Below are 17,019 nucleotides of genomic sequence, written 5' to 3' on the forward strand. Positions count from 1 at the left end.
ACGTACTTCAAAATAGTAAGAGCTATTTATGACAAACCCACAGCCAATATCATACTGAATGGGCAAAAACTGGAAGCATTCCCTTTGAAAACTGGCACAAGACATGATGCCCTCTCTCACCACTCCTATTCAACACAATATTGGAAGTTCTGGCCAGGGCAACCAGGCAAGAGAAAAAAAATAAAGGATATTCATATAGGGAGAGAGGAAGTCAAATTGTCTCTGTTTGCAGATAACGTGATTGTACATAGAAAACTCCATCATCTCAGCCCAATATCTCCTTAAGCTGATAAGCAACTTCAGCAAAGCCTCAGGATACAAAATCAATGTGCAAAAATCACAAGCATTCCTATACACCAATAACAGAGAAACAGAAAGCCAAATCATGAGCGTACTCCCATTCACAATTGCTACAAGGAGAATAAAATACCTAGGAATACAACTTACAAGGGATGTGAAGGACCTCTTCAGGGAGATCTACAAACTACTGCTCAAGGAAATAAGAGAGGACACAAACAAATGGAAAAACATTCCATGCTCATGGATAGGAAAAATCAGTATCGTGAAAACAGCCATACTGCCCAAAGTAATTTATAGATTCAATGCTATCCCCATCAAGCTACCATTGACTTTCTTCACAGAATTAGAAAAAACTACTTTAAATTTCATATGGAATCAAAAAAGAGCCCATATAGCCAAGACAATCCTAAGCAAAAAGAGCAAAGCTGGAGGCATCACACTACCTGACTTCAAACTATACTACAAGGCTATAGTAACAAAAACAGCATTGTACTGCTACCAAAGCAGATATATAGAGCAATGGAACAGAACAGAGGCCTCAGAAATAATGCCACATCTACAACCATCTGATCTTTGACAAACCTGAGAAAAACAAGCAACAGGGAAAGGATACCCTGTTTAATAAATGGTGCTGGGAAAACTGGCTAGCCATATGCAGAAAACTGAAACTGGACACCTTCCTTACATCTTATACAAAATTAACTAAAGATAGATTAAAGACTTAAACATAAAACCTAAATCTCTAAAAACCCTAGAAGAAAACCTAGACAATACCATTCAGGATATAGGCATGGGCAAAAACTTTATGAGTAAAACACCGAAAGTAATGGCAATGAAAGCCAAAATTGACAAATGGGATCTAATTAAACTAAAGAGCTTCCGCACAACAAAAGAAACTATCATCAGAGTGAACAGGCAACCTACAGAATGGGAGAAAATTTTTACAATCTATCTATCTGACAATGGGCTAATATCCAGAATCTACAAGGAACTTAAACAAATTTACAAGAAAAAAACAAACCACCCCATCAAAAAGTGGTGAAGGATATGAACAGACACTTCTCAAAAGAAGACATTTACGCAGCCAACAAACACATGAAAAAAAGCTCATCATCACTGGTCATTAGAGAAATGCAAATCAAAACCACAAGGAAATACCATTTCATGCCAGTTAGAATGGCAATCATTAAAAAGTCAGGAAACAACAGACGCTGGAGAGGATGTGGAGAAATAGGAATGCTTTTACACTGTTGGTGGGAGTGTAAATTAGTTCAACCATTGTGGAAGACAGTGTGGCCAACTCCTCAAGGAACTAGAACCAGAAATATCATTTGACCCAGCAATCCCATTACCGGGTATATGCTGAAAGGAGTATAAATCATTTTACTATAAAGACACATGCACAGTAGTTATGCAGCATTCCACAATAAAAAAAAACCAAATGCATAATAAAAAAAAAAATGGCAATAAAAAAACTATCGCAAAAAAAGATGATTCATGTCTTGAGACAATGAAGTAGAAACCATCATCTCAGCAGACAACATGAACAGAAAACCAAACACCGCATATTCTCACTCATAAGTGGGAGTTGAGCAATAAGAACACATGGACACAGGAAGAGGAACATCACACACCAAGGCCTGTCAGGAGGTGGGGGACTAGGGGAGGGATAGCATTAGGAGAAATACCTAATGTAGATAATGGGTTGATGGATGCCGCAACCCACCATGGCACTTGCATACCTATGTAACAAACCTGCACGTTCTGCACATGTATCCCAGAACTTAAAGTATAATAATTTAAAAAAAGAAAAAAGTATAAATACCCAAGACTGGGTAATTTATAAAGGAAAGAGATTTAGTTGACTCACAGTTCTGCATGGCTGGGGAGGCCTCAAGAAACTTACAATCATGGTGAAAGGTGAAGGGGAAGCAAGCTTGGACTTTCTCACATGGCAGCAGGAAAGAGAAGAATGAGAGTGAAAGGGCAAGAGCCTCTTATAAAACCATTAGATCTTGTGAGAACTCATTCACTATCATGAAAATAGCATGGGGAAAACCGCCCCCATGATCCAATCACCTCCCACCAGGTCTCTCCCTAGACAAGTGGGGATTATGGGAATTACAAATCAAGGTGAAATTTGGGTGGGGACACAAAGCCTAACCATATCAGGCACTATCAAACAATCTCAACCAATATGAGAGGAAAAGGGGTTTGCCATGACATAGGACTCTTTGTACTCTTCCCACTTAGGCTCTGCCCCTTATAATCATGAGCAATTCATATTAGTACCATTAATATTAGTACTCCTGCACCTTTTGAGTGGACAGAAAAGTATACAGAGAATATGTGCTCTTCCTCCAAACCCCAATGTTCTTGATATTCCCAGGACAAAATTATGTCCTTATCGTAATTATCATCTTCTTCTCAGCTAACATTTTAGGAAGCATTTAGTCCATGCCCAATACTACCATCCTATTATCACATCAGTACTGAGCTGAGTTCTTTCCCATTCATAAAACATTCATTCCTTCAACATGTCAATCACTGGCACTGCTTGGTGTACTAGCTTACATTCTAGTTTCTGGAATGAGGGAGACTAATAATAAATACAATAATTTAACAGAGCAGTAAATACTGTTAAATAAAATGGATTATTGTAAGAGAGTGAGAGATATGAGGAGGGATGAAGAAGGGACCACATTAGGAAGACAGTTCTTAGAGTCTCTTTGAAGTGGTGACATTTGAATGGAAACTTGAATGATGAGAAAGACCGGAGGACAGCTTGTTAGGCAGAGGGAGTGGCAGGTGCCAAGGAAAGGAGGTTGCAGGGCACTTGGTGCTCTCTCCTCACGTTCATAGAACTATCCTTGCATCTCCACTCTGGGATGTCTTCTTCCCTAATGCTCTCTTATGCTGATTTTTCACACCAAGGAGTATTCAGATGCCCATCTGGTCTATGCCCACAAGAAATATTACTGCCTTATTGGCTTTTACCAACCTCATCTTAATATTGCACACTTGACCTTCAAGGCCTTAAAGAAACAGCAATTTAAAGCAAACCTGCATCTTCAGCAGAAGCACTGTTCATCACATTGTCTAACATGTCACTGTCTCTTATAAGAATGCATGAGATATACTCTTCATAGAATTTAGTGCCAGGAAACAAAAATTCTTCTGAAGATCTGTTTTCCTTCCTTAACCAGTGAATTATAGGTAATCTTTCCTGTTATCCTTTTATTTTGGCTGCCAGGAACCACATAGCTAAAAGGTAGTACTCCTATTACAATAACGATCTTACCCAGGTTTTGTGGTACATTCACTATTTCCTCCATTTATTTCTCTTGGTGGTTTCTTATCTTTATTTTGTTTTATTTTTACTGCCTTGTGTGAAAGTGCTTTTATTTAAGCTGCCCCAAACTTTTTGGAAATAGATGATGTATAAATCATCAATCACAAGTGCTTTCTAAACAATCACAAGTAACTTCCTCATTGCAAAATCTGATGTGTCACCCTGGTCTTGATCTTACTCACCCTTTCTGCCACATGATATAACTCAGCTGATCTTCTTTCTTAAACTTTTTCTAATCGTTGGTGTAGGATTATTATACATATGAATAAAACTGGCAAAAAAAATCTCCACATCTTCGGTTTTATGGCATATTACAGTGTCTTCATTCTCTTTATAACATATTTTTATTCTATCTTATGTATGAATTTGTACATATATGAATATATGCATGTATACATGTATGCATGTATATATATTTAGTTTCCTTCTTTTTCCACATGTCCATTCATGCAGATATGCTCCAGGATTCTATTCTAAGCTCACCTGCTCTCTGCTCTCTCTCCTTTGACACTTTTCTACTATTGTTACCCAGATGTAAAAGATTTTCAAGTTTCATTTCTAGCTCTAGTCATTCTCTTGGGTTTGCAGTCCAAATTCTCTGGTACCATCTGGACCTCAGAGTTAGAATGAGGCCTTGTAGTTCATTCACCCTCCCAGTCATTGAATTTCCTCCATGACATCTCTGCCAAGTATTTGTCTACCCTACCTTTTTTCAGTGACATTAAACTTGCTACCTTTCAAGGCAGCTTACCTAACCAGCTGGCTATGACTCTTAAAAGTTATTTCAAGCCGGGTGCAGTGGCTCATACCTGTAATCCCACACTTTGGGAGGCTGAAGCGGGTGGATCGCCTGAGGTCGGAGTTTGAAACAAGCCTGACCAACGTGGTAAAACCCTGTCTCTACTAAAAATACAAAAAAAATTAGCTGGGTGTGGTGGTGGGCACCTGTAATCTCAGCTACTTTGGAGGCTGGGGCAGGAGAATTGCTTGAACCTAGGAAGTGGAGGTTGCAGTGAGCCAAGATCACGCCATTGCACTCCAGCCTGGGCGACAAGAGCAAGACTCCATCTCAAAAAAAAAAACGGTTATTTCCAATAGGATGGCAACATCTCTATGATACGTGTCCACTGATTCTAATGCTATTCCTAAGGTAACAATAAGAGCTAAGACACATTGAATATGAAATGTGTTCCAGGGGCACTGCACATATTATCTCTCTACAACTCTGCAAGGTGGTTTTATTATTTTCATCATATCATTGGGACAATTTAGAATGTATAATCTTTTCCCACGGGTTTTCTCCAAATGGTGAAACACACATATCTTCCAGGGAAACCACTGTCTTCCAGGTTAAGAAAGTACAAATTCCTCCAACCACGTCTCACACAAATTATTTTGTTTTGTAAGTGAATTTCACCACCTATATTCTTGACCTCTAACCATGGTGTCAAAAATAAGTTCCAAATAACATTGCAATTGTGACTTGGATATGCAGAATAGAACATAACGATTGCCAACTTCATTCTGGATGCTATATGGCTCTACCGACATAGCCTAAGATCATACTTGTTACTTCCTACTTAATCAACTAATATCCCTGAGGCTTTCTAATCAATGGCGTGCTAAATATCTGCGAGAATTCTGATGGCTATGTCAAACTATTTCCCATACTGAACTCAATTTATTTCCTCACTAACCTCTTCATCAGTTTGACTTGTCCATGTCTTATGACATCTTTATTTCCCAGACTCATAGGCTAAAATGCTCCCTGACAGCTTTATAGCTCCTCTTACATCTTTTTGTTCACCAAGTCTTGAAGGCTCTGACTCAAACATTTTCTCACATCATCATCTTCCCACGGACCCTGCCCTTTGCTGTTTCTCAGTTTAGGCCTCTTCTCTCACCTGGACAGCTGAAATTGTGGTGTTCCTACTTCCCTTGACCGCCGCCCTGCATGGACTGATGAAGCACCTGTCCCATAGCACAGCTCCCACCCGGTAATCCTCTGCTTAGAGAGCTTCAGCAGCACTCTGTCTAGCAAGGAAAATTCCACCTTTTTACTCTTATATTAACAGCTGCCAGTATATGTCTTCTTTTTTAGCCTTATCATCTAGTGATTTCCTGTAAGTACTGTATGCTTTTGAAATATTGCGCACAAAATGGTTTTAATTTTCCTGATTCTGCATCTGTCTTTATTTACATTGTCTTTGAGCCTGGACATCTTCCTTTGTATGTCAAAATTCTATCTTTCAATAATCCGAAAAAACGTCACAACCTCTATGACACTTTTGCCAGATCCTGGTCTAGCCATTTAAAATTAATCTCACGCTGCTGAGTTCTCACAGCATTTTAGTTCTCTCCTAGAATATAATACTAACAGAAATTTACATATAGGTCTTATCTCTTTATTTTTTAGTCTCCCTCAGACTTGGCCATGTTTTTTTTTTTAATTTTGCTATTCGTTGGTACAGAGTAAGGATTGAATTACACAACACATTAATTAAGAAAAAGGAGGCAGGAAACAGAAGAGGTAAAACTGATGAGTAGCAGAACTGAAGAAAACTTGGAAATCTAATGCAAATACTTGGAAATTCAGACCCACACAGGCTGTACTTACCAATGCACCGAAAGACTTTTCTCTCTTTCCTTTGTTGCTGCCTGTCTCTAACATAACATTTTAGACTGTATCCTCTGAACTCTACTTTCAGGAACATAACCTCTTTCTTTTTCCCTAAAATCTAACCAGACTAGAACTCTCTTGAGGATAACAGTCAGAGGCCAGAACACCAAGTGCCAAAGTTGATTTTGGTTGCAATCAGCCACCTCACTGAGTAACTACATTCAGTGATCCTACTAAGCCATAAACCCACATTCTCTTAAAAATAATCTCAGTGGCAACGAGCAGACAAGCTTTTCCAAGCTCATTTGTTACTCCCCTAAAGTCTTAATATTTTAGATATTAAGTCATTGCAATGTCCTGTTGCTCAATTAAAAAAAAAAGCTTATCATACACATTTATTCATTGCTGGTGTTTTGAAACAAGACATAAAGGTCTTTACATCACAAAGATGAAATTGATTTTATATAAGATGTACTTAAAATAGTTGCATTTAGAAAGAAAACTTGGGAATAGATTCTTTATCAATGTGATTGAATTTCAGTATCACCTATGATAATTTTAAACTATTTAACATAACCTATGTTAGTTCAAGAAAAGTGCCTCACATTTTTTCCTTCCTGGAATTAACATTTATTTAATGGAATTCTACCTTATGAAACCTCACTTGCATTACTCAGATGTTCAGTCAATGAAATTACTGAATTAATGGGAAAAAATTACCTCCTTAAGATTAGGTCACGTGAATTCACAAAACTGGAAGTGGTTACATAATATAGCAGAGTTACATAATAACGTATTGAATGATATTATACTTTAAGATATAATGAGTTTTTAACTAATAGTCTTGTTTTCTGAGCCCAGCCTTCCTGCTTTTTACTTGGCTCTCCTTCTCATCTCATTTGTGCCTCCGCCTCTATTCTCAAGTATGTATCCTTTCTTCCTGAATAGTTGGCTATGATTACATAGGCATCATGTCAGTTGTTTCCCATAAATAAAAGGGGAAACACACATAAATGCATATACTGACACACAAAATCATCTTTTCAAAATATTACATTTTGGAGACAATTCCAGTGTGGGAAGGATTTCTCTATTGCTTGGTTTTGAGTATTTAAGATGATAAATAAATGTAACTTTCAACTAAATCCATCATTTATATAAACATAGGTGGGTCATTAGACATTGAATTTACTAAAAGTAATTTAGTTTAAAATGTTTCTTCATCAGTGAAAATTGAAGTTACTGGACTTGAGTAGATGAAGAAAACATGGACTCCAATAGCTTGAGTCGAAATTGCCAATATTATTTACTGATAAACTAGCATAGAAATTACAATCAGGGCAGTTTATTCCTGACTACCAGAAGAAAATAAGACAGTAGGGTTGTTTGTTTGTTTTTTTCCTGGCAGATACGACATTTGAGCTCTTGATACGTTTTAAATTTCAGGCAACAAAATTATGTAAATATCCTAAAATTACATAAAATATGAGTAAACACCTATTTTTCTATGAACTATTAGATGTACGAAAAGCAAAGATACTCCTTTCTCCTCAATTTATCTATTTAGAAATACTAATAACAATAATCATAAGAGAGAGTGGGGAAAATCGAATGTCAAGCCTCACCCAAACAGTAGGTAGGGAAAATGTTAGTATTCCAATTCACAATGAAGCCTTTTACTCCAATGTACATTGGAGTAAATTGGAGTATTAAATACTCCAATTCAAAATACAGCATTCAGTTAATCATAATAGTTTGTAAATTATATAGGTTATTGTATTGCTTTATAGAATGTCTATACCTTAGTGCCCTAATAAAAGATACTAGTTTTCCTTTGCTTTTATCTAGTGAATTTTGAAAGTACTAAATTCATAGGTCACAGGTAAATTACTGTATGGTAGTGCTGAGTAGAAATAAATTGAGAAAGAAATAGGTTCAAATCTTACATTAGCATACATTTTTACTTATTAAGAGCCCGGTCAAAGATTTAATGACAAGAATGTTAAATGTAGTAGCTGACAGGAGTGCTGAGCTTACCTTCAAGTTAATTCATTCCTAATGTCAATGTCTTTCATTTCCATACTTAGATATATTAACTATATATTCATCACCTATTTCTAGAAAAGGTTTGAAGTCTTCACTCTGATCTTATAAATCATATAAAATCTTTCCAGATCGGAGCAAATCTAACTGCTAGATTTAGAAATTGCCCTAGTGGTTTTAACAAGTTGATATTGAAGATGGTTTTCTTTCTCAAAATTAAATGTATTTATTTTTCATCCAAACTGAGGATTCTGGGTTTTTGGTCAAGGTACTATATTATAAACAGATTGTAATCAAAGATGGAACTGCAGCAGTATCAGGAAAAAATTCTAAAATGTTGCTAGTGCATGGGAAATGTGGACTCTGAAGAAGGGCAGGGATCTCACTCTCCTTCCCCCTTTGTTCATCCCCTACACCAGCGTTTTAGAATGTCTTACATTACAATGATTACGCAGGGTAGCCTAAAAGTGAGAGGGGAAAAGGCATAGTACAGATGTATGTACACATTTTCTTTATTTCAATGAGAAGGAATTGGGTGTTGAGGTCGGTTCACAAAGAGGGTTAAGCCTCCAGTCTGTTGTTGTTTTGATATTATGGTGGAGATTGTTAAATCATCCACCAATAGAGCCACTTCCTGCTTTTCTTCCCCTTATCTCTGAGTCTCTGCTTAGCAGCTTGCTTGAACATTAGTGGTAGAGGCTCCTAAATTTTGAGATCAATTGGTCTATTGCTAAACCCTAAGGAAATCATTGCCTATTACTCCCATGTTGTATTTAGCTATGACTTCAAAGTTTAGAATGACCAGTACTCACCAGATAAAAGAAAAATAAGTTGAAGAAGCTTATATGTGAACTCCTTGTGGAAAGGGGCCACGTTTAATTAATCTTTGTATCCAAAAATATCACAGAGCCTAGCACACAGTAGGTGCTCACATATGTTTATAAGCAGGTTGGTGAAACAAGCTAGTCAGGAAAGGATAACACAGGAAATACATGGATAACAACCTAAACATTAATAATGACCAATTAGTTAAGACAAATACTGGCAAGAAATTAAAACCCCCTCAAGCACTTATTGTTTACATGATGTTTCTTGTATCTATTTTGATTTATTAAGTCTAGTACAATACCTAACACTTTCATACTGAGTACCAATATATGAAGGATTTTATAGACATAATTTCTTTTAATTCTTTAACATTTTTTAATTGTCTTCAGTTTTACAGATAATGATACTAAGACTCAAAGAAGTGATGGCTAAATCCCTGGTTATTTGAATCTAAAACCTGGGCTCTTTCCACCAAATTACATTCTCTGCTTTTAAAGTCTCCTTCTTTTAAGGGCAATTTTCCATAAGCTTTTTTACCTCATATGAATTAAATCATATGGATTGCTGTGTTTCAAATAGCAAACTTTCAAATATTTGTTGAGTTTGATTAATTAAATCCTGAAAAAATAGGAGAGTTAAGGGTAATAGGACGCGGACATAGGGTCGTCTACCAAGAGCCAAAATTGACTCATAAAATCTATAGATTACATGACTTATCATAAATACACCAAAAAAAAACAGGCTCCCACCTTTCACAGAGACTGGAAAATAGAGAAAGTGACAACTTTCACAAGAGATTTCACTGGATTTAACTCACTATACTATTGGGAAGATTCAAGATAATTTTTAAAATGAAATAAACACTCACCTGCTCATTCCATTTATGTCATAATTTCCCTCAGGTTGTGTCTGTTTTACTGTAATGCCATGGCTTTTGAATTATAACCTGTGTATTTCAACAGCCAATCAGCAGTACTGTACTGTGAAAAGCCTGTGACCCAAGATAAGGAAGTAAATATTTGCTTTGTGAACCACAATCATTGACTACAATAGAATTATATTTACTGACACAGGGAATTTTTAAAAATCTCACATACAAAGCTTAATAAATTCAGCGATTTTAGATATTTATTACTCATGCTAGAATATTAAGTATAAAATACTTCTATAATTTCATGAAAAAGCCTGCACATCTAATAAATAGTAGAGTAAAAATTCAAATCCATTTCTATTTAAAATAGATTTTATTTTCCACCATAGGTCATTGCTTATCCTATAGGGACCTCCCATCATTATAAATTCTGAATTACTCAGGTTTTCTGTATTTGATAAACTGGTACCACTGATGATTATAAAATTTTACACTTTTTCAGCTGGGCGCAGTGGCTCACACCTGTAATCCTAGCACTTTGGGAGGCTGAGGTGGGTGGATTGCTTGAGCCCAGGAGCTCAAGACAAACAAAACCCCGACTCTACAAATAATACAAAAATTAGCTGGGCGTCGTGGTACACACCTGTAGTCCCAGCTTCTGAGGTGGGAAGATCACCTGAGCCCAGGGAGGCTGAGGCTACAGTGAGCCATGACTGGGCCACTGCACTCCAGCCTGGGTGACAGAGTGAGACCCTGTCTCAAAAAACAAAACAAAAACATTTATACTTTCTAGATAGTTTAATATCTAAGGAATTTATAGATTTTCCAAGCTAGATAATTAAACTTTTGAAACCAAATTTGTCAAAAGTTATAGAACTTAAAAAGCCAAAAACAGAAGCTTACAAGACCACTGAATCATGTGAAACATCGCAGATACAGAGCTCATTAAAGTAACACATTAAATTCTTACTTTTAACACATTTAAATTTCACCTAGAGCTTACAAGTTGAAGTAAGATATGATTCTAACCTGACACGGTTTTATAACTAAGCTTAATTGATTCGTTCTGATGAGAAATCACAACGAATGTCCCTAGGATCTCCATGTACTCCCATCTTTCCTTTCAACCCCTTTATCTCAGAAAAACTCAGAAGTTCTTCTATAACATTGGCAACTGGCAGAAACAATCCATGACTATCTGGGAACTCTTCAGACACAAGCTTCTCATAGTAAGGTGTTTGTGAGCAAACTGTTTACTGATTCTGGACTTCTAAAAAGAACTGTAAAGGTTGGAAAACTCAGGGGTGTAGCAGTATATGATGAACCCCTATACCCTGGCTGATCCAGCCTTTCTGGTTTAGCCACAGTGATCTTTGTAGTCTTTGCCACATGGAGCCTTTGTCACTGAGCATTTCCTTGCCTTGTTTGCTTCTGCCTTTTAAAAAAATTAATATTAGCACTCAAACAAATAAGAAAAATGTACCAGAACAGCAGTGGAAACACAGGCTAAAGACCTGAATGAGCCATCCTCAAAGACAAAAACTGCTTATCAGCACGTCAAAAAGTAATCAGTCTTATTGGTAGCCAAAGAAATAAAACTTTGAAAAATATTATTTTCACCTATCAGGTTAGCAAAGATTTTTTAAAGAATGGCATTATGTTGGCAAGAACCAGCTGTTCTAAGCAACATGCCCAAAGGAGCCACTGCAATAGAGATACGCATACAAAATTTAGGCATAAGGATCAAAATCCAAAGATAAAAGAATGGCTAAATAAAGACATCCATAAGGTGAACTATTTTGCAGTCACTAAATCACATTAAAAATATCAATTTTAATTTCTTGAGAAACAGCAAAAAAGGAATGTTAATTTTTTTTAGAAGTATGAAGTTCTAAAACAGCCATCCCAACCTTTTTGGCACCAGGGACCAGTTTCATGGAAGACAATTTTTCCACGGATGGCAGTGGGGGTGGGGGAATAGTTTTGGAATGAAACTGTTCCACGTCAGCTCATCAGGCATTAGATTCTCATAAGGAGTGCGCGGCCTCAATTCCTTGCATGCGCAGTTCACAATAGGGGTCACGCTCCTATGAGAATCTAATGCCAGCTGCTGATCAGACAGGAGGTGGAGCTCAGGAGTTAATGCTCACTTACCAGCCACTCATCTCCTGCTGTGCTGCTGGCTTCCTAACAAGTCATGGGCTGGTACCCGTCTGCAGCCCAGGGGTTGGGGACCCCTGTTCTGGAATATCATTCAAATTCTTAAAACAATGGTACATTTATACAAAGGAAATAAACGCGGTAAACTATGCTGTGTTTCCAATAGCAGTTCTTTAGGTATTGAGATAATTACAAGCGCTCAGTACATGCCAAGCAGTATGTTCAGTACTTTATATACATTGCATTGTATTTATGCTTACATCCTGCCTTCATCCCTCTTTTATGTCTGAGGAAACTGAGGCTCACGACAGATTAGTAACTTGCCTACAGCAATAAAGTTTTTAAAGGGAGGGGCCACAATACAAGCTAAGGCCAGCTTGACCCAAAATTCATGCTCTTCACATCCATATCTGCCTATAGGTAATTTTGTATTGTAGGGGATCTAAGATAAGCAAATATTGCTTTTATAATTGGGAAACAAATCAGTAATATAAATGTTGTATTAAACACACATATATTCTCAAAACGACAATTCTGAAAACTGCTTCCTCCAAAGATGTAGGACCATAAACATGAGTTTTAGGAGCCCAACTAGTGCACTTGGTAAACAGTGTAAGTGCTGATTTTAAAAATGCAATTCTTATCTTGGAAGACTTTTGCGAGCCATGTCGACCCTGCAAAATTTATTAATTTAGGAAAAATTATTTTATACCTGCCTTTGCCACATACTGTGCCAGGTGCTGGCACAATAGCAGGAACGATCGTCTAAATGAATTTCTTTGGAAGTTAGGAAACTGTCTTTTTTTCAGAGATAAGTGTGGGTAGGGAGAGAAGGAAGGTGGCAGCATCCATCAATCTCACATTGAAAGTCTTGGCTACCTATTGGCTACCTATAGCAAAGGATTATTTTAAGGTTTTCCATAAAAATGTATTTGTCTGAGGACCCATGACGCTCCCTTGGAAATGTCATATAATTTTACGCCTCCACAATGCATTCACACTTATACTCTAATTATACCAATCAGGTGAAATAAAATGCTTTTAACATCACATAGTATTATTCTCATCCTCTGGGTATATAGTGGTCCTTCGATTTGCCCTCTTTGGTAGTGTAGTATTTTCAGTGTTAAGTAAGCAGAGTTGGAGAGTATCAGAAACAGGATTCTCAGCAGAAATGTGGTTGAATGGACTCCCAGCCCTCTTAGCATCGTACCTCATCAACCATGCCTACCTTCCTTTTCCAGGAAAGCCCATGTATTTTAGCAAACGGACTTCTGACACAAAGGCCATTATCTCTACAGCTTTAGATTAAAAGGTAAATTCTTTCTTAGACTTTACTCTGTAAGTCAACCAGAATTTTAATCAATTCAGATTTAAAATTTTCACTTTTACTTGGCTGTTACAATAAGATCAAACGGGTAAGAATATATATTTCTCCTTTTCTTCAAAGACCGTGGCCCTCGTGGTAGGAAATGTTAAGGAAGGTTTATTATTATTATTATTATTAATTATTATGCAAAAGTATAAAATGATCATAGGAATGATAAGGAACTTAGACCTTAAACATGATGAATTCAAATAAATAAGTACCTCAGAGGAAGAGCCCTACAACCAAACAGATAGCTATTTGAGAAGCAAATGCTGTTTGCCTTAAAATGAACAGGATAGTAAATTAACTCTCCTTGTTAATTCCCTTCCGTGGGGATTAAACGCCAAGGAGTAGTTGCGGAACTATAGCAAAAAGGATCGAAATCAATCAGCATAACAGACACCTTATGTTATTTGTTCTGTAAATTAGACAGTTTTCTTAATCGTTCAGACTAACTTCAGGAGGAAGGATGAGTGCCCTTGGCTCTGAGATCACGTGTCATTGCCATGGAGATTTATCTTATTTAATAAATAATACCACCCAATCTTTTTGTAATAACAAACACTTCTTTTCTCGTTACCTAAAACTAAATAAACTACTCTCCTATGGTGGCTCTAAGTGTGGGTTTCAAAAGATTATAAAAACTAGTGAATAAATCCAGTCTCCCATGAGTGTGCTAATTACTGTTTTAGTTCATGTTAACAGAAGAAATGGCTTAACAATAGTAACAACTGGAGAAGGTCAAACTTCTCATTCATTTGTATTAAATCACCCTTTCATTAGATAGGAGTGCTATAATGTATATTTCTTGGATAATACTCTCACTACAGAAGACTTTGGAAACAAGTACAATGTATTTTAAATGTTTCACGGTTTGCAAATTATTTCGTACACGCAGCGTCTGGCAGTTGTGAATCGAGGAGGAAAGCATTATTTTCCACTACACTAATAAAAATCAATTCTCACGTCTTCAATTAAATGATTTTCACAAGGGTTCATCACCCGGAAAACCGGTATGTATGAACGCCGGAAATGCAGATGGCACCCAGCCTTAGAACTGCTTATTCTAGATGGGAACCAAACTAAGATTTCTCTTTATTATTTGTGAAAGCCATCCCACGCTGGAGAGAATCTCGCCGTAAAACAATTTAAGAAAAGAAAGAAAGAACTCTGAAGCGTGTGAAGTTCTCCAGACAAATCTTACAGTGACTCTTTTGAAAGAAGCATTTATGGAAAGGTCAGGGGAGGTCAGGAGAGTTATGCCAGGAGCCACGGTCAATCGTCCCCGGGCGACAGGGGTTCTCCCACGTGAGCCGACGTCCCGGGTTCCGGGCGAGGCGAAGGGCTCAGGGCGCAGGGCGGGTCCCGTACGCAGGGCGGGAGCGCGGGCATCTCTGTGGCCAGGAGACCCCGGCTCGCTCTCCCGGAGCCCAGGGACTCCCAAGGCTGGCGCGGGCTGCCCGCGACAAGGTGCCAGCAGCCTCCGGCTCGCGAGGAGCAGCTCCCACCCGCGGCTTCCGAGTCCACCTCTGTCCCTCCGCCATCCTCTAGTCCTCCGGCATTTATTCAGGGAGACAGGGAGACAGAGAGAAGAGGAGAAAGCGGCCGTGTCTGCACCCAGCCTCTGCCGCAGCACTCGATGAGGGACAGCAGGGAGGCTGGCGGGCAGAGATTAAACTATGATTCCATCGATCACGGAAAGACCATCATCACCTACAGCAAAGGAGGCTCCGATGCGCCCACCCGGGCAGCGACTCGCGGTTGGTGGGCGTTCCTCGTCCTCGCCCCCTCGGTGGCTGTGGAATCCACCCCGCGCCGCACACGCCAGGACTCCCTTTCCTTTGACTAAGGGGAGGGGAAGGAACAAAAGAGACCCCCCACCCCCTATACACACACACACACACACACACACACACACACACCCCTCCGGTATTTTACTGCAGGTCAAAGGATTCATTTTCGCAACCTCTTCTGCGAACACCTTCCCCACCTGAGCAGTGCATTTTCCCAAAGGTAAAGAGAGATAAGGGAGGAAACACAGCACCCGAGGTTATCAGTCGATTGGACACTGTTGATGGCACATTCTCCTCGTTCCCAGCCAACCGCACAAAACCCGTAGCACCTCGCGCCCCCGCGGGGTCTCCCGCGCCCCCGGCCCGGCCCTCCCGGCAGCCCCCAGCGGGCGCCCCGCTTTCCGCGGGAACTCTGGGACCCGGCCGAGCGTTCCCCGGCGGGCAGGACACTCTCCCGGTTCCCCGCAGCAGCTGAGGGCGGCGAGCGGACCGCGTCCAAGCAGCGACGCGGGATTCAACTTCCCGGACCCGCGGCGCGGCCCCAGCTCCCGCTCAGGGCGCCGCGGCCACAGCTGAGACCCCAGCGCCGGGCAGCCGCCCCCGCCGGGGCATGGGCGGTCGCGCTCTCCGCCCCCTCCTTCCTTCACCTCCCCCCTACCTTGAAAAAAATCCATCCATTGGTGCAAAGCAGACATTTTGATGTCATTTACTTAGCACCGCTCGTTTTGGAGGCAGCGTCTTACCCGGTCGCCTGGAGGTGTGAGCAGCGCGCCGATGGGTCCGGGGGAGCGGGGCTGGGCGGCTCGGTCCTCTAGCGGAGCCGGTTTGCTGCCATCCGCCCAACTTCAGCACCCAGCGGGCGAGGAGAGAGGGAGAGCCGCGAGGATGCAGAGGAGGGGGAGGGGGAGGAGGGAGCGGTGGGCGGGGAGGGAGCGAGAGCCGCTCGGCAGCGCGCATGCGCCTCGCGGGCCGGCGCAGCCCCTCGCCCAGCGCGGCCAGAGGGGCAGCTTCCCAGCCCCTGCGCGCGGCCGCGAGAGTCCCGGCCCTGCTCCCTCCCCGGGCGGCCCCCGGCCCCGCCCGACCTCGCGCGCTCGCCTGGGCGCGGCGCCCACCGTGCGGAGGGGCTCAGCCGGGACTCTCGGCTTCGGCGACGCCCGTCCGGAGCTACGCGGGAGCCCCGGAGTCCCGAGAGCTTCCCTGGGTGACGGCGGCTCTCCGCCCGGGCCCCTGCAACTCCACTCGCCCGCAGCCCGCGCGCTGCTGTCCTGAGCTGCGCGAGAGCCTCGCACCCAGGAGCCGGCCTGCCAGGCACAGCAGCCTGCCTGCCCCGGGTCCCGGAGGAAGCATTCCCTGCGTGGGGGTTCAAGGAAGTGTGAAGTTAAGCAAGTTTTGCTTCCCGAAGGACTTTATGAAGCGTCCTTTACTTTATTGACTTCCTCACCCAGAAAGAGGACCTTTTCTCCTAAGAATCAGTGCAGGTGCTCTCTGGCCTAGCCCATGCCAGCTGCCTCAGGCGCCCGGACCACTCGCTGGAGCAGAGTTTTAAGTGAGAAAAGCCGATGACAAGGCAAGAGTGGTGAATTATTAACGGAGTTGCTGATGTTTGGGGCCTAGAGCATCCTTAGGGGACAGCTTTGTAGTTACCAGGTCTGATAATCGTTCTGTGCCCAAGTGGAGCCCAGC

At 40.7% G+C, this 17,019-nt stretch overlaps 1 protein-coding gene across 1 annotated transcript in view; it reads right to left on the bottom strand.

Annotated features, from left to right (window-relative positions):
* Nucleotides 1-16,221, bottom strand: part of RGS17 (regulator of G protein signaling 17) — a 120,437-nt gene extending 104,216 nt beyond the window's left edge. Inside the window, exon 1 of the mRNA XM_030809860.1 lies at nucleotides 16,080-16,221. The gene's annotated coding sequence lies outside the window, so the exon portion shown is untranslated. The remainder of the gene's footprint in view (nucleotides 1-16,079) is intronic.
* Nucleotides 16,222-17,019: the final 798 nt, after the last annotated feature.

Source organism: Nomascus leucogenys, chromosome 3 (genome assembly GCF_006542625.1).
Source record: "Nomascus leucogenys isolate Asia chromosome 3, Asia_NLE_v1, whole genome shotgun sequence".
NCBI classification, from domain to species: Eukaryota; Metazoa; Chordata; class Mammalia; order Primates; family Hylobatidae; genus Nomascus; species Nomascus leucogenys.